Source organism: Syngnathoides biaculeatus, chromosome 21 (genome assembly GCF_019802595.1).
Source record: "Syngnathoides biaculeatus isolate LvHL_M chromosome 21, ASM1980259v1, whole genome shotgun sequence".
NCBI lineage: Eukaryota > Metazoa > Chordata > Actinopteri > Syngnathiformes > Syngnathidae > Syngnathoides > Syngnathoides biaculeatus.
Window position 1 is genome coordinate 1884223 of NC_084660.1, and position 24103 is coordinate 1908325.

General features: G+C 43.5%; 3 non-coding genes across 3 annotated transcripts; 2 read left to right on the forward strand and 1 right to left on the reverse strand.

The window, feature by feature from the left end:
• Nucleotides 1-731: 731 nt before the first annotated feature.
• On the forward strand, nt 732-818 carry trnas-uga (transfer RNA serine (anticodon UGA)). The gene has a single exon. It is a non-coding gene; the product is annotated as a tRNA-Ser (tRNA).
• Nucleotides 819-15191: 14373 nt separating this feature from the next.
• On the forward strand, nt 15192-15263 carry trnae-cuc (transfer RNA glutamic acid (anticodon CUC)). The gene has a single exon. It is a non-coding gene; the product is annotated as a tRNA-Glu (tRNA).
• Nucleotides 15264-19908: 4645 nt separating this feature from the next.
• On the reverse strand, nt 19909-19981 carry trnak-cuu (transfer RNA lysine (anticodon CUU)). Its single transcript has one exon. It is a non-coding gene; the product is annotated as a tRNA-Lys (tRNA).
• Nucleotides 19982-24103: the final 4122 nt, after the last annotated feature.

Genomic DNA, 24103 nt, shown 5'->3' on the forward strand with positions numbered 1-24103 from the left:
ACACAAAAAATGCAAAGCATCGTCTTACCGATTGAAGTAAAACAAATCGTATCACGAGACGCAAAGGATGTGAACATTTAAGCACAGTATTTGAGGGATAACCCCCCCCCCCTCCCCCGCCATTCATTGAGATTGAATGCGCAACATAACAAACCCGCCACACAAATGCACCACCCCCACAAAAAAAAAAAAAAAAGCAAACAATTATCAACGGACATGAAAAATGGCATCATAAATCAAAGAAATATGTGTGATTTTTCTTCGCCGTGTTTTTTTGTGCTTTTTCCTTTTTGGACTGCTCACCTCTGACCTCTGCCATAATTAAACTTTAAAGTGCTTTGCCCGCAGCGGTGCATTGGATCAGCTGGTATAACATTGGCCTCACAGTTCTGAGGTCCCGGGTTCGATCTCGGGCCCGCCCCTGTGGAGTTTGCACGTTCTCCCCGTGTCTGCGTGGCTTTTCTCGGCACGCCTGAGAGGTGGCTGCCATATGTGGAGTGTCCCTCTGCCAAGGTATTTGGACTGAAGTAGGTACCAGAGACGTGCGCCGGCTTTCACCCCGAGGAGTTTCTCCGCAATGTTTGACAGGCCAAAGTCGAAAAAATGTCAGACTTAAAATTTGCTCATTTAAAGTTGTTTTACCTCGATGGAAAAAACATGCCGCGGGGCAAATTATGGAGACCACCATCAAGTTTGAAAAAAAAAAAAAAATGCATACACAAAGTCTTGCAGCCGTGTTTTCGTGGCCGATTGGTTAAGGCGATGGATTTGAAATCCATTGGGGTCTCCCTGCGCAGGTTCAAATCCTGCTGACGACGAGCAGCTAGTCTTCTGTTGCATTCCAGCACTGCGGCGGAGTGTGGCAAGAGATTAGAGTAAAATATGTTTTTACAAGTTGTGCACCAGCCCAATCGCAGAATTCACCCACCAGAGCTCCACCGATCGAATGTCTGTACATTCGATCATTCCATTGAAAAATTAGATACAAAAATTATGTTGAATTCGTCAAAATGTGCATGTACGTTGTAGCTATTATTATGATGAGACTCCACTTGGAGTCGCAATCCTCATGTTCCACATGATAATATCAGTCATCCGTGAGTCACCACAGGATATATCATCATGGAATCTTACAAAGAAAAAGCCGGACAAAATTAATAAAGAAATAAACATCCAGAGGAAGGCTAAATTGCCCCAAAGGTGTGATTGTGAGTGCTGTTGTTTGTCTCCATTTGCCCTGCGATTGGGTGGCAACCACTTCAGGTCCACCACGCCTCCTGCCCATTGACAGCTGGGATAGGCTCCAGCACTCCCCGTGACCCTCGTGAGGATAAGCGACAAAAGAAAATGAATGGATGGATGGACATATCGTTTTCACCAACGTGGATGCACGTAAAAGTTGCTCCCCAAAGTCTAACATCAACGTAAACACAACTTTTATAATGAAAACACGACTCCAGGGGTACTGCATTTGGGTCCTCCCCCATGTTGCTTGCTCGTGACAAATAACTGTGAATTTGAAATGTGAAATTTATATAACCAGGTCGAATCTTTTTTTTCCTCACTACAAAAACAGACAATGAACTGAAAAGTTGAATTAATCCTCATACGATGTCGACTGTCATGAGCATGCGGCAAGGAACAGGACCCAAATCCAGGGACATGATTTTCAGGGGTAGTTTAATTCTGTCAGAGGTCATACACAGGTCAGCGGTCCAAAAAGGGAGAAGCACAAAAAACATGACTTAAAGGCAAAAACCAGAAACGCGGGCCGATACCTACGAGGTAAAACTTGAAACAAGAGCAAAACGTGACTGAAGTGGCACAGAAAAGTTGAAGCAAGGAAGATTCATTCAAGAAACGCAAAGCATTTCCAAATTAGTGTCAATGAGGTGCAGGTGAGGAGCTCCTGGCCACGCCCCTGACGGCCAACATGGAAAGTCAAAGTTCCGTATGAAAATATGCCCTGAAATAAAAATGTCAGAAATAAATACATACATACATACATCAAAAAATCAAGGAATAAAGAGTCCCGTAAAGATTTGCCTCTTCTTTGTACTTGAGCTTGCATCCTTATGATGGTTGGACTCACCTGAGCTTTGAGCCAAAAGGTCAAAGGTGAGCCTTTTGTGGTTCTAATTCCTCTGTTGCAGAACAATCGCCTAACCCCACATTACAAATTTAAACGGCCAGCAGCAGCTCCTCACCTGTGCCTCAATGACGCTAATTGGGCCAGGCAGATAAATACAATATATTTCATTGTCAGATGACAGTTTGTTCTGATTGACACTGCATCATTGTGACAAATATAAATACACAAAAAATATTGTTTCCAGGATCATAACAAGATTGCCCATATTTAATAAAATCAGGAATTGTTATTATTGAGTCAACAATGATTCTTCACAACCAGCCATTTGAGGCTGATGCCTTGAAGATGGAGCTGTCCAATCAGATTTCACCAAAGAGGTAGTCTGCTTCCATTCTGAAGAACCGAAGAAAAGTACTTCGAGGTCATCGTTGATCGATCCTTTTAGTGAAGGTGCAGCACGCAAATTGGAGAATTGCAAAGAAATGCACGGCTTCACTCTCACCACCTTTTGTTCTTTTGCGTTTTTTATTTTTGTGACTTTTCCTCCGTAATAATGGAAATTTACAGGGTTTTGAAGCACACAATTCACTATGGGTTTATTATTCATGCCGAAGAGCATGGTCAGAAATCGTCATGGCGCACACGATCCATCAATCACCACTCTCGTTTTTTTTTATTCTCAATGCGGACGTGTTCCAGATGGGGCCGGGTGACTACTTTTGACTGATCAACAGAGTTGAGATGTAGCATTAATTTTTTTAAAATGACAAAAAGATATTTTAGAACTATATTTAATTGATTGATAGATTGGGTTTAGTTGGTCTAATAAATTCCTGAAATTCTTGACATTTCTTTTCCCGGACTGCAGAGGAAAAAGTTTGGAAACAGCTACTTTACAGTTGTCAGGCAATTCTCCGAGGATGACCTTTTCTGACTTGACTTTTTCTTTCAAAAAACATTCCTTGGCACATAAGATGCAGCACCGCCTCCATCCAATACATGTCTATCTTTTATGTTCAGGCCAAATGATTTTTTTTTCCCCTGATTTACAACATTACAAAACGCTCTAATGAGCCAAAGTAAAAATGACACAAGACTGCGCCATTAATCTCCATCCAAAGAACACGCACATGTTGCCGTTTTTCCTGTATTTTTATTTTTTTTTTTTAGCTCACTGATGTTTGTAGTCTGCCTTAAGGCTTTTGGATGGAGGTAACATAGACGTGTCATGAGTGTAAACAATTGTTTTTATTTTGCATTACTCCATTGAAAATCTTTTGTTTTGAACAATGATCATTCTGAGGATGGACTGTATAACAGCGAGGTTAGAATGATGTCACAGTACCCTTCTTCTTTTTCTCCCCAGAAATCTTACGTGTTATTACTATCATACCAGCATCATGAAAACTGTGATCTAGTTTCATCAACCATTTAAAACAAAAGCGTTTGTCAGGGGTGTGGTCATGCCACTCACCTGCACCTCATTTGTTAATTATCTCTTCTATTCAAGCTTCGTGTGTTGAGTCTTCGGTGGCCAGTCCGTGTGTGTGTGTCAGTTTACAAGCGTCTTCGATAGATAGATACCCCGCGACCCTCATGAGGATAAGCAGCAAAAGAAAATGGATGGATACATAGATACCCCGTGACCCTCATGAGGATAAGCGGCAAACAAAAATAAATAGATACCCCGCAACCCTCGTGAGGATAAGTGGCAAAGGAAATGGATAGATACTCCGTGACCCTCATAAAAAGATAGATACGCCGCAACCCTCATGAGGATAAGCGGCAAAGAAAATGGATGGATGGGAATCATGCCATGGCTTGCTCCACATAAACTGTATAGTACGTCCATGTAGAACCTCTTAAGACTTTCATAAAGTGTCAAAGTGAAAGATTTCACACCCCTTCACATTTTCCACATTTTGCTGCTAGATTTCATCAAAAGCCCTTTTTGAAGATAGTTTTCTTTTGAAAAAAAAAAAAAAAATCTTCATAAAATATCTCATAAAGGCAGTCATGTTTTCAGACATTTATGTCAATTTATAAATCATGTAAATAATGCGTAAATCAGTATTTTAATGTGTTAATCAGTCTTGACACCATTTGCAATGCCACTCAAATTTGAGCTCAGGTGCATCAGAGTTCCATTGAAGATCCTTGACGTCCCTCTCCAACTTGAATGGAGTCCACCTGTGGTCACTTCACTTGACTGGACGTCATTTGGAATAGCACACAGCTCGAAAGATAAGATGTGGCTAAGGATAAGCGGCTCAGAAAATGGATGAAGGGATCTTCAGATGGATTCATGCACTGCTGACATTATTTCTTTGGTCACCTGCTGGTGTTTGAAGTGGTCGGTGTGGAAGCAGAGAAGTTCTGCAACATCTGATTCATGTTTTTGCTTGGAGGCTCCAACCATCAAGGGAGAGCGCTGGAATACACTAATCTGGAAATACGTCCAGTTTTTGTGAAAAGCGCTCATCCCAACAGCCAGATCTCTTGGAAAGTGTCAGGGGTCAGGGAAAGCGCAACTCCAGTGTGACTGCATTTGGGTCCTCCCCCATGTTGGCTGCTCGTGACAAATAACTGAATTTGAAATGTGAAAGGTATACAACCATGTAGAATCTTTTTTTTCTCAATGCAAAAACAGACGATGAACTGAAAAGTTGAATTAAGCCTAATACACAACGATGCCTCCTGTCACGAGCATGCAGCAAGGAACAGGACCCAAATGCAGGGACATGATTTTCGGGGGTAGTTTAATTCTGTCAGAGGTCATACACAGGTCAGTGGTCCAAAAAGGGAGAAGCACAAAAAACACGAGGCCAACAGGCAAAGTCCCAAAATCCAGAAACGAGGTCCGATATCCATGAGGTAAAACGTGAAACAAGAACGAGACTTGACGGAAGTGGCACAGAAAAGTTGAAACAAGGAAGATTAACTCACAAAACGCAAAGCACAACAAACACAACTTACAATCAGACACACAAGACTTCAATGCATTTCCTAATTAGCGTCAATGCGGTGCAGGTGAGGAGCTCCTGGCCACGCCCCTGACGGCCTCCATGGAAAGTCAAAGTCACGTATGACCTGCAGCATGAAAAAAGTTATGAAAATATGCCCTGGAATAAAAATGTAATAAATAAAGACATACAGAAAAAAATGAAGGAATAAAGAGTCCCGTAAAGATTTGCGTCTTCTTTGGACTTGATCTTTGTATCCTTATGATGAGTAAGACAGGGTGGGTTGGGATCAACGAGAGATTTGAGCCAAAAGGTCAAAGGTGAGCCTTTTGTGGGTCAAATACCTCCATTGTAGAACAACGCTTTATCACCACATGACAAATCCAAAAAATGTTGGGTGGAAAAGGAATTCGCCGAGACTTTGGTCTGTGTTCAATTAAAAAAAAAAAAAAAAAAACAAGGCCGGGAGGTACAAACGCATGCTCATCAGGGCAGGTGCGCACCGGGTCGAGGAAAGACACGCCCATGTCAATTGCAGTCGATTCTCGGGTCTTCAAGGGTGTTTATGTAACTTCGGGATGAATTAAATCCATTTTGGTGGAGTTCTGTGTCTTCTCAAATGTGCATTTGTCGACTTGGAGAGTAAATAAGCAATGTCAATGGACTTTTTTTTTCACGTCACTGAAGGATTTCTAACACTTATCTTAAATAATAGTTCCAATAAAAAGAGAGAACTTTCAACTACATCTGGAGTCCAAGACGGTGTGCAGGTTTAAAGCGCTGGACCGGTGACTTCACAAAGTCAGTGCCCACCACCCCACAGTTGCTAGTTGAAAAGCTGGTTAAATTTTTCATTGAGAGTGAAAATGTTTTCTTGCTTTTTGCATCAAAATTAGTGTGATGTAGTTTGTGTTTGTGCCCCAGGTGAATAATTTATCATCTTGTTTTTACATCGATGGGAAAAAAACGTGCGGCAGGACAAATCACTGAGATCACCATCAGGTTGAAAAAAAAAAAATGTCTTACAGTCAGGTTGTCATGGACGAGAAATCCTTTGGGGTTTCCCTGCGTAGGTTTTAATCCCGCCAACAACATACATGGAGTCTTTTGGTTTGGGATTAGTTGAAATCATGAGGTCAGTGGTGGGTTCTGGGAGAATTACCTGTTCCGATGCAGTATCACTCCATGGAAAACTGGAAATATTAACATTAGTCCTTTTGTATAATTGCATCATACACAGATGATAGACGTTATCTAATCCCAGGTTGCGGAGTTCTCGCATGAATTCATCCGCTGACACTCGGCTCGGTTGTCTTCCTGGCTGCACTGGGCCAACAACTTCCTGGTTTACGGCACCAAATGGATCTGATTCGTTGAGTACATGACTCCGGTCAATTTAGGGAGTGCTTCAGTATTTGGGGATATTTCAGCAGATTTGGGTGTTTGTTGGCTTTCACGAAGTCAGTGTCAGGATGGCCGAGCGGTCTAAGGCGCCAGACTCAAGGACTGAACTCCTTCCGGTTGATGAGTAGTCAACGAAAACAACGACACACAAAACTGAAGTTCATTTCCTAATAAGTGTCAATGAGGTGCAGGTGAGGCCTGGCCACGCCCCTGACAACCGACATAGAAAGTCAAACTTACGTATGACTTGCAGCATGTTCATTGGAGCATTAAAAAAGTTCTAAGGAATCTCTAAGGAATAAAAAGTCTCGTAAAGATTTGCCTCGTCTTTGTACTTGAGCGTGTATCCTTATGTTGAGTACGATGGGGTAGGTTGCTACCGACAAGAGCTTTGAGACAAAGGTCAAAGGTGAGCCTTTCGGGGTTCATATACCTCCATTGTAGAACAATGGCTCACCTCCATATGACAAATTTAAACAATTTTGGGTGGAATTCGCACAGACTGTGGTCTGTGTTAAATTTAAAAAAAAAAAAAAAAAAAAGTAGGCCGGGAGGTACAAACGCATGCTCATCGGGGCAGGTGCGAACCGGGTCGAGGAAAGACACGGCCATGACAATTGCAGTCGATTTCCGGATCTTCAGGGGCGTTTCTGAAATTCAGGGAGTAATTCAGTCCATTTCAGAGTAGTTGTGTGTCTTCTCGGATGTGCGTCTGTCAACTTGGAGAGTAAATAAGCAACGACGATGGAATATTTTTTTTATATTATGGGTGATTTGACTTAGAAATATGTGGTCAAGGTTCAGGGAGTACCTCAATTAGTTTAGGATTATTGGTGGAAATCAGGGGTCTCACACATGCGGCCCGCGGGATATTTGCGGCCCACGAGATGATATTTTGTGGCCCCCACCTTAATATGAAAGTATAATGGTAGTGCGGCCCTTGTGTTTTATACGGATGGCACTTTTACAGCATTGTGTGCGGAGGAGACCAATCACGGCGGGGTCGATGGCTGTCGGGCGTGTGACATCGACCGGGCTTGATGCGAGCAGAGAAACAATTTTTCAATGAGAAATTTAAAGTGGTTCCCAAGGAGAACTTGTAAACACCAACGTCCTTCATCTTATTTTGTACTTAAAAAAGGTGTTTGAGAAGATAAGATTGCTTTTAATTTCTAATTTTATGTCCACATAAGTCCATGTGCGCTTTTTTTCCCCCAGGTCATACACATCAAAAGCCCATAAAATGTTTCACGACCTAATTCTGAACTCTGCTTTTAAGTCATTTTTATGTTCCTCACAAGTGAAATACCCAGGATATCCTTGACGAAAAGATAATTCTTTGTTTTCTAATAGATTCTGTACATGGACCTTTGTGAGGATTTTAGAGGTCGGAGTTGTTTCTCCTCGAGGGAAATCGGTTTTTCATGTGTGCTTTAAACGTACAAATCCCTTCAATTGAAAAAGTGCTGTACATCATGGTTGGATGGGACTTGGGCGTACCTGTCCAAATCCATCTTTCACAAAATTGAATTAAAAATGTTTTTGTGTGTTTTTGCTGAAGATCCATCCATCCATCAGTTTTCTTCGCCGCTTATCCTGAGCCGCGTCTTATCTAGACAGCTGTGTGCCATTCCAAATGATGTTCAATCAAGTGAAGTGACCACAGGTGGCCTCCATTCAAGTTGGAGAAGGACCTCAAAGACAAATCAGATGCACCTGAGATCAAGTTTGGGAGTTGATTCCAGGCTGCAGAGTTCTCGAATAAATTCATCCGCTCCCACTCGGCTCGGTTTTCTTCCTGGCTGCACTGGGCCAACAACTTCCAGGTTTACGGCACCAAGTCTATCTTATTCGTTGAGTACATGAATCCGGTCAATTTAGGGAAGTGCTTCAGTATTTTCAGTGAAAGTGCAAGTGTTTGTTGGTCCAATAACTAGAAGGCCCAACATGGAACATGAACAAAAAAGACTTGACTCAAGTGGCACACGAACAAAGTAACGAGGGAGATACACGAAGCAAACGTTTGCGTAATTACACACAATGATGAGTTGCGCTCCTCTGCAGAAGGAGCAAAGTGAAGAGAATTTGATTAACTACGCGATGTCTCACTCTTCCGGACACAAAGTTCGCTGAGGAGAGGACACCTGCAAAAATTCTGAAATTACAAATCAATGATCCAAAGTAAAAACTGCTCCATTGATCTCCATCCAAAGGACACGCATATGTTGCCGTTTTGATACTGATGCGTGTCGTCTCCCTTCAGGCTTGTGGATGGAGGTAACGTAGACATGTCATCAGTGTAAATAATTGTTTTTATTTTGCATTACCCCATTAAAAATCGATTGTTTAGAACAATGATCATTCTGTGCATGTACTGTATAGCAGCTCGGTTAGAATGAGGTCATAGTACCCTTCTTCTTTTTCTCTCCAGAAATGTTACGTGTTATTACGATCATACCTACCTCATGAAAAACTGTGATCTAGCTCTGTCAAGCATTTAAACCAATCGCGTTTGTCAGGGATGTGGTCATGCCACTCACCTGCACCTCATTGTTAATTATGTCTTGTATTTAAGATTCATGTGTTGACTTTTCGGTGGCCAGGCCATGGGATTGTCAGTTTAGATAGATAGATAGATAGATAGATAGATAGATAGATAGATAGATAGATAGATAGATAGATAGATAGATAGATAGATACCCCACAGCCCTTGTGAGGATAAGTAGCAAAAGAAGATAGATAGATAAATACCCCGCAACCCTCGTGAGGATAAGTAGCAAAAGAAGATAGATACTCCGCAACCCTCGTGAGGATAAGCGGCAAAAGAAAATAAATGTAGAACCTCTTAAGACTTTCATCAGTACCACCAGAAAGATTTCACACCCATTCACATTTTCCACATTAGGGATTTCAACAAAAGCTGTTTTGAAGAGAATTTTCTTTAAAAAAAAAAATCTTCATAATATTTCTTAAATGCAGTCATGTTTTCGAACATTTATGTCAATTTTTAAATCATGTAAATATTCAAACATTATGCGTAAATCAGGATTCCACCATTTGCAATGCCATTCAAACTTGAGCTCAGGTGCATCTGATTTCCACTGATTGTCCTTGAGGTCCTTCTCCGACTTGAATGGAGGCCACCTGTGGTCACTTCACTTGACTGAACATCATTTGGAATGGCACACAGCTGTCTTGGTAAGATGCGGCTAAGGATAAGCGGCTCGAAAAATGGATGGATGGATCTTCAGATGGATTCATACACTGTTGACGTGATTTCTTTGGTCACCTGCTGGTGTTTGAAGTGTTCGGTGTGGAAGCAGAATTGAAATATTGCCACACCTGCCAGAAAGTTCCTCAACATCCGATTCATGTCCTTGCTCGGAGGGTCCCAAATATCAAGGGAGGGCGGTGGAACACACCACTGTCTGGGAATACGTCCAGTTTTTGTCGAAAGCACTCATCCCAACAGAACGCCAGCCAGCCAAATCTTGGAAAGTTTCAGGGGCGTGGCCAGGCCGCTGCCCTGAGTGCAGCAGCTCCTCACCTGCACCTCATTGACGCTAATTAGCATATGAGCCTTGTGGTTTGCATTGTCAGTTCGTTGTGGTTGACGCTGCAGTATTTTGTGTGCGAGTATGCAAGCATCTTGCTCGTGTATTTTCATCGCTACAGTGTTTCTGTCCCACTTCATTCAAGTCTTGTTTTGTTCATGTTCCAAGCATTTCTGGTACATACAGGAGCATTTCAGTACATTTTAGCGACTGTTTCACACCACCTAGAAGAAGAATCTGAGTCGGCAGTCGGCACTGTGAACAGTGAGGAACAGACAAACTAGGCCGTATGTCTTTCTCTGCCACTCAAGTTTTTATCAACTGTGCATGTGTGGGCAGAGGCTCGACCTTCCTCACGCTTCAATTGACCCCTCCGTGGATATTGCGCAATCCGCGTCGCTGACCAATCAGAGGCCAGAGATCTGCATAAACCACGCCCTTTTTATGCATCCGCCGTTCCCTCACACAACATTGCATGGTCCAGTATAGGTTTTGTTAGCGTTTTATCGCGTATTTGGGTTATTTAACAAAAAATATGGTTAAGAGGTGTAGTCACGGACTTTGTAATAGTGACGACAGGTATCCTGAAAGGCTAGTTGGTGGAGTTCGATTCGTACCCTTTCCAAAACCGAAGACCCAGTACGAAAAATGCCTTTGATGGATCAAACTTTGTGGAAGACCGCATCATCAACTAAATCCATCGAATATCAACCGGAACACATATGTTTGCACGAAGGTATGCCCTGTATTTGATTTTCAATACATGTCTCGTATAAATGAATTTGAAGTTCTTCGCTAGCATAACATTGCTACGTGTAAACGATTGACACACTTATTCTTTGTTGAGAGATATTTAGTGATGATCCGACTGCACAAACGTGTCGCTTTCTTGCTGGCTCGCGGCCGAAGCTTAACCAGACTGTGTTTGCACGAAGATATGCCCTAAATTTGATTTTTAATCCACGTCTCGTATAAATGAATGAGACGTTCTCCGCTAGCATAACACTGCTACGTGTGATCGATTGACACACTTATTCTTTGTTGAGCGATATTTAGCGATGATCGGACTGCACAAACGTGTCGCTTTCTTGCCGGCTCGCGGCCGAAGCTAAACCAGACTGTGTTTGCACGAAGATATGCCCTAAATTTGATTTTTAATCCACGTCTCGTATAAATGAATGAGACGTTCTCCGCTAGCATAACATTGCTCCGTGTGAATGATTGAATGAAATCAGAAGCATGGCGTCTCTCAGTTAAGAATGTATTGTATTTAGAATCTATAATATATCGTTGATTTGAATGAAATCAGAAGCATAGAGTCTGTCTCAGTTCAGAATGTATTGTATTGTATTTGCCATTTTTACTGTTTGTCTTAGGTTAGCGCAGATGGTGTGATGTCACTTCAGGGGGCGTGGTTAAGTGCCCTGTATGGAGGGGTCAATTAAGCTTCGTGTGTTGAGTCTTCGGTGGCCAGTCTGAGTGTGATAGATAGATTGATAGATAGATAGATAGATGGATACCCTCATGAGGAGAAGCGATAAAAGAAAATAGAGATATAGATGCCCCGCGACCCTCGTGAGGATTAGCTGGAAAAGAAAATAGATACCCCAAAACCCTGATGAGGATAAGCGGCAAAAGAAAATAGATAGATAGATGCCCTGCGACCCACATGAGGGTAAGCGGCAAAAGAAAATTGATATTTAGCCCGTGACCGTCGTGAGGATAAGCGGCAAAATAGATACCCCGCGACCCTCATGAGGATAAGCGGCAAAAGAAAATTGATTTATAGATGCCCCGTGACCCTCGTGACAATAAGCACCAAAAGAAAATGGAAAGATAGATAGATACCCCGCGACCCTCATGAGGATAAGCGGCAAAAGAAAATAAATAGATACCCCGTGACCCACATGTGGACAAGCGGCAAAGGAAAATAGAATTCGTGCAACCCTCATGAGGATAAGCGGCAGAAAAATGAATAGATACCCCGCGCCCCTCATGAGGATAAGCGGCAAAAGTAAATAGATATTGTGCAACCCTCATGAGGATAAGCGGCAAAAGAAAATGAATAGCTAGATACCCCGTGACTCTCATGAGGATAAGCGGCAAAAGAAAATGAATAGCAAGATACCCCGTGACCCTCATGAGGATGAGCAGCAAAAGAAAATAAATAGATACCGTGCAATCCTTGTGAGGATAAGTGGCAAAAGATACCCCGTGAGAAAATGGATCGATATCTCGCGACCCTCATGAGGATATGAGGCAAATATAAATTGATAGATACGCCATAACCTTCGTGAGGATAAGCGGCAAAAGAAAATGAATAGCTAGATACCCGTGACCCTCATGAGGATAAGCGGCAAAATATACCCCACGAGAAAATGGATATCTCGTGAGCCTCGTAAAGATATGTAGCAAAAGAAAATGGATGGATAGATAGAAAGATAGATGCCTCGCAACCCTCATGAGGATATGAGGCAAATGTAAATTGATAGATACGCCATAACCCTCATGAGGATAAGCGGCAAAAAAAATAGATACCATGCAACCCTCGTGAGGATAAGCAGCAAAAGAAAATGAATCAATAGATACCCTGTGACACTCATGAGGACAAGCGGGAAAAGAAAATAGAATTTGTGAAACCCTCGTGAGGATAAGCGGCAAAAGAAAATGGATAGATAGATGCCCTGCGACCCTTGTGAGGATATGCGGCAAAAGTAAACAGCTCGATACCGTGCAAGCCTCATGAGGATAAGCGGCAAAGATAATGGATGGATGGATGGAAATTATGCCACGGCTTGCTCCACCTAAACCTTTATAGTACGTCCATGTAGAACCTCTTAAGACTTTTCATACAGTGTCGCCAGAGAGATTTCACATTTCCCACATTTTGCTGCTAGATTTCGTCAAAAGCTGTTTTGAAGATAGTTTTCCTTAAAAAAAAAAAAAAATTAAATCTTCATAAAATACGTCTTCACAGCAGTGGTGTTTACAGACTTTTGTGTCAATTTACAAATCTAAAAATATTCAAACATAATGCATAAATCAGTATTTCCACCGTTTGCAATGCCGCTCAAAATTGAGCTCAGGTGCATCAGATTTCCACTGATTTGTCTTTGAGGTCCTTCTCCAACTTGAACGGAGGCCACCTGTGGTCACTTCACTTGACTGAACATCATTTGGAAAGGCACACAGTTGTCTAGATAAGATGCGGCTAAGGATAAGCGGCTCAGAAAACGGATGGATGGATCTTCAGCACTTTACTGAGAAACCACCTGATGACTCTGTCAAGGAAATGAATACATGACTTCACTTGTTTCTTCAAGTGGCAGAGTGAATTCATTCATTCACTGTTGTCGACTGCTGTTGTTTGAAGTGTTCAGTGTGGAAGCAGAGTAGAAACAGGACCACCAAATGGAACACAGCGTGTTAACTGTAAGAAGTTGGTGCAGTTTTTACACTAAGTGCCCTTCCTGCCACAACCCCTCTTGGCGAGGGGACGCCCCAGTGAGAAACAAACTCACAACCCCTGGTTTATCTAACCAATTTTCTCCCCACTGAGGTACAGGGCCACAATAAATGCTATGTCAGAAGTGGGATTCAAACCCATGCCTCCATTTGGAGACCAGAATACCCGTTAACCAGAAGGAGTTTAGTCCTTGAGGTTGGCGCCTTCGACCGCTCAGCCATCCTGACACTTAAAAACCAACAAACAAGTAAATGTCTCGAAAACATTTGAAAATACTTCAACGACTAAGCTACATTTGGTACTGTAAACCTGGAAGTTGTTGGCCCAGTGCAGCCAGGAAACCAACCGAGCCGAGTGGGAGCAGATGAATTTATGCGAGAACTCTGCAACCTGGGATCAACTCCCCCAGGCCCCCAACCCGCAACACCCCCCTTCCTCAAACAAAACAGATGAAATATAAACACTTCATTCGGGTCTCAAATGTCATGCTGCGATCGTCATCGACATTAAATCGACAACTCCTGAATCCGTTTGAACTCTTCTGCTAACCAAAACAGGAGGACCTACACAAGCACAGAACCGCTCTGCTCGTTAGTGTAAATCCATGTTTGGCTGGGTGTTGGGTCCTGACCTGAAGTAACCCTGCCTTCTTAACGCAGCCAATCCAGTCACGGTTTCTCAGTATGCGATGTCACGTGACTAAGAAAGTGTAACGGGATTGGCTGGGTGTTAGACGATGAATTTCAGACAGCGAATTGTCGCCAGTTGAATCTTAAAGGTTGAACTTTTTTACATGGGGAATTTGTTAACATTTAAAAGTTGAACTGAAATAGAGCTATTGAAAATGTGATTACTTTGAAATAATGTGAATTTTCCAACATAAAATTTTCTGCGGCATTTTTAATTCAAATCCTGGTGGCACATATTTACTTCCATAGGCCGGGATTTAACCCGGGTCCTCAGAACTAGGCCAACGCTTTACAACTGCGCCACCGTGCCGCCTGTCTCACATCCAACCCCTGTGATGTGGATTGTTTTGTGTTATAACGTTTTGTATGGCTGGATTGTACGATTGTCCGAAATCATCGTGTCTCGATTTGTGCCTTGTATGGATTCTAGATTGTCTCTGAATCAATCTGGATTGTGCTTTCCCATCAGATCCGCTTGTATTGTCGGGTAGTCTTGTACTTTAGATTGTTTTGTCATCTTGATAGTGCTGCGGATTGTTCTCGATTGGATTGTTTTGTTGAATTGTCTTGTGAAGTCTTTTATCATCTTGCATCATCTTATTGGTGCGTGTTTCTTCTTGTAATGTTGGATTGTCTTGTACTGTCTTCTGTGACACTATGACACAGTCATATAAACCCCAAGCAACACCATGAAAAGGTGTGGTTTAATCAGAGAGTTCAGGTCTCTTGAAACTTTGAATATCTTCGATCGCTGATGCGAAGTAGTTGTTAAATTTTTAGAGATCTGTTCTTAAAACACAAAGAAAATCCATGTAAGAAAATGTCATAAAATCCACCCCTACACACCCCCACTCAAATAATATGTGCAGTCGCTATGCATTACTTTTTGAAAGTGTAATTCACAAAATCAGGTCACAGAGACAACAAGAATCAACAATTCTTGCAATGCATTATCCATTCAGCAATTGTACTGCTTATCCTCACATGTTTCACAGGCATGCTGGAGCATAAACTCTACTCAAGTCCTTGATGGTCTAGTGGTTAGGGTTCAGCACTCTCACTGCTGTGGCCTGGGTTCGGTTCCCGGTCAGGGAATGTTGTTAGATTCTAGCCAAGTGTGCTCACATGAATGAACGAATGATTGCTTTCAATCTTGTGTCCCCTGACCAAAAAAGTGTACACTTTCAGCTGGTCACACAGCAGGATGAATGCAAAGCAGAGTGTTGGTGAGGTTGTCCAGTTCAAAACTTTGCCAAACAAATATAAGTTTTCATCCATACCGCATGGTCTCGTGTGTTGACCACATCCACCCCTGGCACTGTAAACTTGCAGGGTCCTGCTGAAAATTTAAGTACTGTCGGTTGAACACGGTGTTCGATTAATTCAACATGGTGTAGATGGGAAGAGAAATGGAGTCGGGGTTGTTTTAAAAGAAGAATATTTGAGAATGTCTTGGAGGGGAAAAGAATATAAAATCGAGTGATTAGGCTGAAATTTGAATTTCAGGTTGTTATGTCTAATGTCTTCAATGCAGCCCGACGGGGGCACAAGCAAGAGCAATCTGTAGGCCGGCCCCAAGCAGAGGGTTGAGTCTGGAAGGGCATCTGGCGTAAAACTGTGGCGAATAAAGATGAGCGTTCATTTGAAAAATATCATACTGGATCAGTCGTGGCCTGGATAAACAACGCCCACCCCCGGCACTGCTAACCTGCAGGGCGTTGGTGGAAATTCAGCTACTGTGGGTCGAAGACAAAGAAGAGGAGGAAAGCGGATTCATCGGCAGAAGAAGAAGAGGAATGCACAGACCCTACAACTGAGTGTAGGGATTTTGAATGTTGGGACTGGAAGAGGAAAAGCGCAGGAGTTGGTTGACATGATGATTAGGAGAAAGGTTGATATATTGTGCATACAAGAGAGCAGGTGGAATTATTATTAGTCGATTATCAGAAAAACAACCAGAGGGAGCACGGTGGGGCAGTCTTAAAGCATTGGCCTGTGTGGGTTTTCTCCAGGCACTCCGGCTTCCTCCCACACCCCAAAAACATCCATTCGTTGGAGACTCTAAATTGCCCCCAAGTGTGATTGTGAGTGTGACTGATGTCTGTCTCCATGTGTCCTGCGATTGATTAGCAACCTGTTCAGGGTGGAGCATGCCTCCTCCTCAAAGACTGCTGGGATTGGCTCCTGCACTTTCTCAACCCTCATCAGGATACTGTAAGTACCTCAGAAAATGGATGCATGAATGGACGTTTATTTTACCATCGGCCTTGTCCCGCACTTAGAATGTCCCTCAGTTTGTCTTGAGCTTTTGTCCAAATGGGTGTACCTTAAACTTCATCAGGTAAAATACACACACGGGACTTCCCATGAATCCTTTGCGTAACCATGTGACTCATTTGAAAAAGAAAAAAAAAAAGTTAATTTCACTGGTTTCACCTCACTCGAATCAGGGTCAGGGGATTGGAGATGCTCATATTTTTCCAAGTAGATTCAGATTTCGTAAACCCAATCACATTCTCCTACCCTGCAGTCCGATATTATTGTCATACCATATCAGATAATGTGCTGTCGGATTGCCATGTACGAACTCAAACCTCCTTCACAAAGCATGCTGGCAATGACATTGCAATGGAACCGGTATGTCTGCATTTCTTTCGGCCTGTCCTGTTAGGGGTCGCCACAGATGAATGCTCAGACTTGTTTGGCACCGTTTTTAGACCGGATCACCTTCCTGACAGAAACCCTTCGGCTTTATCTGGGGAGAGAACTGCAGCCTATCCTCGCTAACTTCAGGAAAAGGCAGATTACACCCATTCAAGTTTGATGGAGCCCGAAGTTGTTGGCTATCTTCGTTGCATGCCACCACATGCTTTATCTGTGTTTCCTTTCGAGGGGCTCTGTTTCTGCTTTTGTCTTCTATCAGGTCAATTATATTCGAATTTGTAATCTAGATTTAACCATTCAATGAGATTTCAATGAATACTGTTATGTTGTGGACACAAACATGGCAGTAAAATTGAGTGTCTGAAAACACCTTTAACTGGAAGCATCGTCCAGATTTGGCTGCGGTTGCTGGACCACATTACTGCTCTCGCCAAGCCGGGTCGTGGGTCCAGGGCCATCCCTTTTAGCTCCAAGGTCTTGTGTGGCTTCTGGCACTTTGTCATCCTGCTGTGACGTCGTGAGACACGTGATAATTCTACTCTACCGATACAAAGGCACATGTGTTTTAGCGCTGAACTTGGCAAAGCTAGTAACCTTTTTTTTTTAATGATATACAATTGTGTTTCAGGCCAATACTGGGACACGTACCAAGACATTTACATGGATGAGTAAGTGTATATGGGGATATTTCAAGTAAGTACTGTTGTACATCCTTTAGTAGGCATATACCATGTGATTTAGTTACTGTACCTTATGAGCTGCAGCCACCTGTTTCTTTTCTTTTCTTTCGATGGGAATCTGAAGAAAGATCAATCGGGACAGGTTCACCTCTCACACTCTGGGGCGGGTCGTGGATGTCGACAGGGGAGAGGGGGTTGGAGGTCCTGGGGGCGATGGGATGGGAGGCTGCAGCAGTCGGACCAGGTTCTGTGTGTGGGGATTGATTCATGATTCCCCGATTCATGGGGTAGGGCCAATGACTCCCAACCGGGGACCAGGCAGTCATCGTAACAGGGGGGGGGGTATTAGGTTACATACTTAGCTACATGGCGGTGCTCCATGGGGCCCCTCTCATGGCCCATGCGTGCTCCCTGGGTCCCTCATCGTTCTATTGTCAGGTGCCCCTGTCTTCCCCCCCTTCCCCCTTTCCAACAAATAAGTTCTTTTATCCTGTCCTCGGGCTGGGCCAAGACTGACTCAATTTCGGGCCCTCCAGGTTGTGGGGGGGGGGCTGTTTCTGTTCTTCTGGGGGTGGGGTCCATCCACTGTCAGTGGCCATTTTGTGGGGTGACTCATAGAGGGAAGGGGGGGGCCACCTTGGCTCCCTCGTAGTGGGATGTGTGCTGTCCACAGGGTTGCTCTCGGGTTTACCCCTGTTCCTGGTTTCCATCCTCAATATATTGTGTGAGGTCCTTCACCTCCATGTTGCAGACACAGCAGTTTTTAAATATTCGAACCTCAGGCCAGGTAGTGTGGCCGAGCAGTCCAAGGCGCTGGATTTAGCCTCCAGACTTTTAGGAGGTGTTGGTTCAAATCCCACCACTGCCATGTTCTTGTCAATCCAGATTCTACACTGCTATTTTCTCATTGGCTCTCACATGACGCTGGGGACAAGGCATGATTTCGGCCACAAGAAAGTTAAGCTCTTCCTTATTTTTCTCTTTCTCATTTAATTCTTTCTCATTTAATTTGTTTGCATGTGCATGTAAAGTATTAGCTCCCCAGAAAGTGTTTCCACAAATGTCATTATGTTCGTTCTTTATGCTGAAATACGATGGCACCTTTTTGCGTACTTAAACAGTGATTTCAAGTTGACACTGAAAGAAGGTTTTCAGAAAGGAGGATTCATTCTTCAAAACATCCATCCCATCAATTTTCTTAGCCATTTATCCTCACAAGGGTCATGGGGAATGGTGGAGCCTGCCCCAACTGTCAACGGGCAGGAGGCGGGGTACATCCTGAATTGGTTACCAGCCATTCGCAGGGCATGTACAAATAAACAGCCTAACTCATAATCACACCTAGGGGAAATTTAGAGTGTCCAATTAACGTTGCATGTTTTTGGGATGTGGCAGGAAACCGAAGTCCCCAGATAAAACCCACACAGGCATTTGGAGAACATGCAAACTCCAAACAACGAGGGCTGGGATTGAACCCGAGTCCTCAGAACTGTGAGGCATATGCTTAACAGCTGTTCCACCATGCCGGCCAATGAATCACCATTTCTTGATTTTTTTTTTTTTTTTTTTTTTTTTTTTTTTTTTTTTTTACATGGATATTGAATAAAACAACAAATGGAGGCTTGGTTTGGTGGCTCAGGATTGTTTCTCTGTTCTTTGTAGATGATGTGGTTCTGTTAGTTTCATCAAGCCGTGATCGCCAACGCTTACTGAGTGTGGAGCAGCTGGGGTGAGAATCAGCACCTCCAAACCTGAGACCATGATCCTCAGTCAGAAGGATCCTCTCTCTCTTTCTCACTAAAGGTCCAGACAGATTCGTCTTCATGTTTTATTAAATGTGAGACTTTTCATATCCATTGGTCGAGCCAAACATTCTCAGTCCAGCAATACTCACACGCCGCAGTGTGTGGTATGTGACGGGAAGTGTGTTCCAAGTTTTCACAATCAGCTGGTCTGCAGGTTTAATTTTTTTCATTTCTCCCCACTTATGTGCGCTCGCCAACAATGCTTGCCAACCAAAACACATTTTTATGTAAAAAATATCTGATGGTGGGCGGCACAGAAGCACGCTGTCATTATAAATCACATTGATAAGGTGTGTAAGGATTGTAGCAATTGTAATTATGAGTGTACCCCTTTAAGAGCGGAGGGGGGAGGTGCAAGGTACACTGGGAAGAAGAGTGTGTGGCCGTGCATCATATGCAAATGCAAAATGACAATGGTTGGGTGAAGATGTCAGTTCTTTTAAAGATACGATAGAGTCCCGTTGCCTCAATTCAACTTTCGCGTATTACCGAGAGGTGGATGGCTGGAAGCTCAATCAAAGACATTAGCAGTGGGGACATTTGGATATCTGGTGAATCATTTGATAAATGTCATCAACTCCAAAAGCCGGTCGCTCAACGTGGGGCTCGAACCCACGACCCTGAGATTAAGAGGCTCATGCTCTACCGACTGAGCTAGCTGGGCATGCAGAAAATGACACACATACATCTTGTGGTACATTCGCTGTTTAATGCTACTTCAACTTCATTTGACAGCGTCCCTATTGCCATGGAGATGGAGTGTATAAATGCACACACAAATCATCCTCTTTTCAATTGCACATATACAGACACACACTCACCACTCACACACGTAGAGTTAGTGAAAACATGAGAATCCACTGGGTCACATGCTAAAATGCGAACACGCTCAGAAGGTATAATGGAGCTGGGCCAGACGATCCATGTCGACCCACCCAGGCATCCAGCAGACGTTGATCTGACGAGAACAATCATAACAGCTGGCAACCCAGTGAGTCATATGTGACAAAAACGAAACAAAACGTGTTTGCAATTTTTTACAGTGTTGCAGGCTTTTTTTTTTTTTTTTGTGTATGAATGCGTAATGTGTTCTGTAGCCAAATTCGCGAACGGAAGCCCCACATTGTGTGCTCTATCCCGATTAGTGAAGGGACTGGAGACCATTGTCAATAAGGCGATGTAACAGAGCGCTGACCCAGGGGTGGCCAGAAAAAAAAAAAAAGCCTCCCGATCACCACAAGAGTTTCCATCCGGAATCAAACCCAAGTCACCTGCTTGGAAGGATGCTATACTTGCCATTACACCACCAATGCCCTTATATATTTCCGACTGCTATGAAGATGACGTCCAATGCAGCCCTATGGGGGCACAAACCAGTGCAATCTGTAGGCCGGTCCCAAGCCCGGATAAATGCAGAGGGTTGCGTCAGGAAGGGCATCCGTCGTAAAAACTGTGCCAAACAAATATGAGCGTTCATCTAAAGAATCCCATACCGGATCGGTCGTGGCCCGGGTTAACAACGCCCGCCCCCGGCACTGCTAACCTGCAGGGCGTCGGTGGAAATTCAGCTACTGTGGGTCGAAGACAAAGAAGAGGAGGAAACCGGATCCAGCGTCAGAAGAAAAAGAGGAATGCACAGAGCCTACAACTGAGTGTAGGGACTTTGAATGTTGGGACTATGACAGGAAAAGCACAGGAGTTGGTTGACATGATGATTAGGAGAAAGGTTGATATTCTGTGCATCCAAGAGAGCAGGTGGAAAGGTAGTAAGGCTAGAAGTTTGGGAGCAGGGTTTAAATTATTCTACCACGGAGTAGATGGGAAGAGAAATGGAGTAGGGGTTATTTTAAAGGAAGAGCTGGCTAAGAATGTCTTGGAGGTGAAAAGAGTATCAGATCGAGTGATGAGACTAAAATTTGAAATTGAGGGTGTTATGTATAATGTGGTTAGCGGCTATGCACCACAGGTAGGATGTGACCTAGAGTTGAAAGAGAAATTCTGGAAGGAACTAGATGAAGTAGTTCTGAGCATCCCAGACAGCGAGAGAGTTGTGATTGGTGCAGATTGTAATGGACATATTGGTAAAGGAAACAGGGGCGATGAAGAAGTGATGGGTAAGTACGGCATCCAGGAAAGGAACTTTGAAGGGCAGATGGTGGTGGACTTTGCAAAAAGGATGGAGATGGCTGTAGTGAACACTTATTTCCAGAAGAGGGAGGAACATATAGTGACCTACAAGAGCGGAGGTAGAACCACGCAGGTAGATTATATTTTGTGCAGACGATGTAATCTGAAGGAGGTTACTGACTGTAAAGTAGTGGTAGGGGAGAGTGTAGCTCGACAGCATAGGATGGTAGTATGTAGGATGATTCTGGTGGTGGGTAGGAAGATTAAGAAGACAAAGGTAGAGCAGAGAACCATGTGGTGGAAGCTGAAAAAGGAAGAATGTTGTGCAGCCTTCCGGAAAGAGGTGAGACAGGCTCTCGATGGACAACCGAAGCTCCCGGAAGACTGGACGACGACAGCCAAGGTGATCAGAGAGACAGGCAGGAGAGTACTTGGTGTGTCATCTGGTAGGAAAGGGGAGAAGGAGACTTGGTGGTGGAACCCCAAAATACAGGGAGTCATACAAGGAAAGAGATTAGCGAAGAAGAAGTGGGATACTGAGAGGACTGAGGAGAGGCGAAAGGAGTACATCGAGATGCGACGTAGGGCAAAGGTAGAGGTGGCAAAGGCTAAACAAGAGGCATATGAAGACATGTACACCAGGTTGGACACGAAAGAAGGAGAAAAGGATCTCTACAGGTTGGCCAGACAGAGGGATAGAGATGGGAAGGATGTGCAGCAGGTAAGGGTGATTAAGGATAGTTATGGAAATGTGTTGACTGGTGCCAGTAGTGTGCTAAATAGATGGAAAGAATACTTTGAGAAGTTGATGAATGAAGAAAATGAGAGAGAAGGAAGAGTTGAAGAGGCAAGAGTGAAGGACCAGGAAGTGGAAACGATTACTAAGGGGGAAGTCAGAAAGGCACTACAAAGGATGAAAACTGGAAAGGCAGTTGGTCCTGATGACATACCGGTAGAGGTATGGAAGCAATTTGGAGAGATGGCTGTGGAGTTTTTGACCAACTTATTCAACAGAATATTAGCGGGCGAAAAGATGCCTGAAGAATGGAGGAAAAGTGTTCTAGTTCCCATTTTTAAGAACAAAGGGGATGTTCAGAGCTGTGGGAACTATAGAGGAATAAAGTTGTTGAGCCACACAATGAAGTTATGGGAAAGAGTAGTGGAGGCTAGACTCAGGACAGAAGTAAGTATCTGCGAGCAACAGTATGGTTTCATGCCTAGAAAGAGAACCACAGATGCATTATTTGCCTTGAGGATGCTCGTGGAAAAGTACAGAGAAGGTCAGAAGGAGCTACATTGCGTCTTTGTGGATCTAGTGAAAGCCTATGACAGAGTACCAAGAGAGGAACTGTGGTACTGCATGCGTAAGTCTGGTGTGGCAGAGAAGTATGTTAAAATAGTACAGGACATGTATGATGGCAGCAGAACAATGGTGAGGTGTGCCTTAGGTGTGACAGAGGAATTTAAGGTGGAGGTGGGACTGCATCAGGGATCAGCTCTGAGCCCCTTCCTGTTTGCAGTGGTAATGGATAGGCTGACAGATGAGGTTAGACTGGAATCCCCTTGGACCATGATGTTCGCAGATGATATTGTCATATGCAGTGAAAGCAGGGAGCATGCAGAGGAACAATTGGAAAGATGGAGACATGCACTGGAAAGGAGAGGAATGAAGATTAGCCGAAGTAAAACAGAATCTATGTGCGTGAATGAGAAAAGTAGAGGGGGAAAAGTGAAGCTAAAGGGAGAAGAGATAGCGAGGGTGGACGACTTCAAATATTTGGGGTCAACAATACAGAACAATGGAGAGTGTGGTCAGGAAGTGAAGAAACGGGTCAAAGCAGGTTGGAACAGCTGGCAAAAGGTGTCTGGTGTGTTATGTGACAGAAGAGTGTCTGCTAGGATGAAGGGCAAAGTTTACAAAACAGTGGTGAGGCCGGCCATGATGTACGGATTAGAGACGGTGGCCCTGAAGAGACAACAGGAAGCAGAACTGGAGGTGGCAGAAATGAAGATGTTGAGGTTCTCGCTCGGAGTGAGCAGGTTGGATAGGATTAGAAATGAGCTCATTCGAGGGACAGCCAAAGTTGGATGTTTTGGAGACAAGATTCGAGAGAGCAGACTTTGATGGTTTGGACATGTTCAGAGGCGAGAGAGTGAGTATATTGGTAGAAGGATGCTGAGGATGGAGCTCCCCGGCAAAAGAGCGAGAGGAAGACCAAAGAGAAGGTTTATGGATGTGGTGAGGGAAGACATGAGGGCAATTGGGGTTAGAGAGGAAGATGCAGGAGATAGGCTAAGATGGCAAAAGATGACACGCTGTGGCGACCCCTAACGGGACAAGCCGAAAGGAAAAGAAGAAGAAGAAGATTTGTCAATTTACTGCACGTACAATTACAATTCAAATGAATGAAAAACAAAAAACTAAACTTCGTTTGAGAGTTTTTAGTTCTGAAAAAAAATTTAATTTCAAGGGTAGGTTAAAGTAAATAACGAATGAATTGAAGTTTCTCTTTTGTGGTGTGAAAGACGCTAAAATGTACTGAAATGCTCCCATATGTACCAGAACTACTTCTTGAAAGTCAAAAGACTTCTCTTTCGGCTTGTCCCGTTCGGGGTCACCACAGCGTGTTATCTCAGATGAATTCTCGTATTTGTTTGG